The 2,020-nt window shown below is 33.1% G+C and overlaps 1 pseudogene; it reads right to left on the reverse strand.

Annotated features, from left to right (window-relative positions):
- Window positions 1-1,375: 1,375 nt before the first annotated feature.
- On the reverse strand, window positions 1,376-1,475 carry LOC122114963 (annotated as a pseudogene).
- Window positions 1,476-2,020: the final 545 nt, after the last annotated feature.

Here is a 2,020-nt window from a genome sequence, read left to right on the forward strand (position 1 = left end):
AAACCATGGTGAAAAAACATATGCAGAGAATTCACAAGATATTTCTGACCAGGTCAACCAACATGAACTATTAGGGAAATACATGGACACCTCATTTCCACTGGTACTCAATGTATCTGGTTAGGCAATTCTGATGAAGATGAGGAACAAGATGAAAATATGAGGAATGGTAAAAATTGCAAGAAAAAAAATGGAGAAGGATCCAAGCAAATTTCTTCTTTGGGCTGCTGAAAATAACCAGCTTACTACAGTGCAGAGAATACTTTCCAAAAAGGCTACTCATGTGAATACTAGGGATGACGATGAGTATACCCCTCTTCATCGGGAAGCCTACAGTGGACACTTAGACATTGTCCGTGAGTTGGTGGCTCAAGGGGCACATGCAATAACTGTAGATGGCTGGACACCCCTGCACAGTGCATGTACGTATAATAATACCAGAGTGGCTTCTTTCTTCTTTATGATGCAGATACCAATGCCCAAACTAAAGGCTTCTTGACCCCCTTGCATCTTGCTGCTGGTAATTGAGATAGCAAAAATACACTGGAACTGTTGAACCAATATGTCAAACCAGGTCTGAAGAACCACTTGGAAGATACTGCATTTGATATTACCAAAAGGATAAGTATGTATCTACCTCTTTGAAGTTGTGGAAGGCTGTACAAATTGTTCTCCTAAATCCTAATGATTCGGTTAATTTTCTTAAATTTCAAAAATGTCATTAATTCCTTTTTGTCAATACAACATATTTTCACAATCCAAATAACAACAATATCTTATAGTAACAATTCACGGATTCTGTGGATTTCTTCAAAGTGAATTGTCTGCTTTTGATGTCAAAATGTATTCAAGAGTTTTTGTATACATCTATAATGATTTATGCAGAGTTTGTGATTTTGTTGATCAGAAATAATTTTAACTTATCTGTTGAAATGAGTAGTATAGAAACTAAAGATATTTCCATTGTTTGTCTGAAAAAGTATATTTTAAAATATTCTATATTCTATGTTTGTATAGTGTCCATAATCTCTTTTATTCTCTCCTAGATATAATACATTGAATTCTACATTGTTTTATAACATATAGGTTCATTAATGTGTCCTTTCAGATTGCATTCCATACAGAAACAGTTTAAGATTCCTTTTTTTTTCCCTAGGTCCTTTTAGTATTATATTTCTTTGGGATAAAACGACAATGTTGTCTAATTTCAAAAGTTGTGTAAAGGTTATGCTATGTAAAGGCCTTTCTAAGGTGAAAATTTAATACACTGAAGTCAAAGTAACTTTTAATTATATGAATTAGGTGTATTGTTTCACTTGTAATTTTGTAATCAACTTTTTAATAGCTGTTTTTCATTTCTTGCATCTGAAGAATGAAAAATTTTGAATACTTCACAAATTTTCATATCATCCTTGTACAAGTGCCATGTTAATCTCTGTATTGTTGTAATTTTGGTATACAAGCTGCTGAAGAATGTAGTATCCTGCAAATTTTAGTAGTTAATGATGAAATATTTATAAAGGCTTATATGCTTAGGTGCATATTTGTAACAAGGAAACTTTATTGTTCCTAAAAATGCTATTAATCTTATTTCCCTAAAATTCTGTGAATAGCTGAAAAAAAATGTTGTTCAGTTGATTGCTCACATTTGCAATTTTTTTGTCAATGACTAATTTAAGTCCTTTTCATTTAGAATTTGATCATACTTTCAAGTATTAATAGTTAAGTCCAAATGAGACGGCTTTTTCAAGTACTTATTTATCCAACTGTGTTAGCTCTGTGGAGCCAATGGATTCAAAGTAAGCCTTGTTTAAGAGCTACTTCTAAACATATGCAGCTGAGATTTTCCCAAATGAGGTCTTACTGGCACAAATGTCTACCTGACCCTTTACCTTTCTTCCATGTAGGAACAGACCAACCAGAATATCTTACTCTGACAGCATACATTGTATTAGTGGAACAAAACTAATCTTAGTTACAAGGGATCATAGAGAGATGAACAGTTCAGCCAGAACTGTTC

Source organism: Dipodomys spectabilis, unplaced genomic scaffold (assembly GCF_019054845.1).
Source record: "Dipodomys spectabilis isolate Male_0828 unplaced genomic scaffold, ASM1905484v1 ptg000114l, whole genome shotgun sequence".
Lineage (NCBI taxonomy): Eukaryota > Metazoa > Chordata > Mammalia > Rodentia > Heteromyidae > Dipodomys > Dipodomys spectabilis.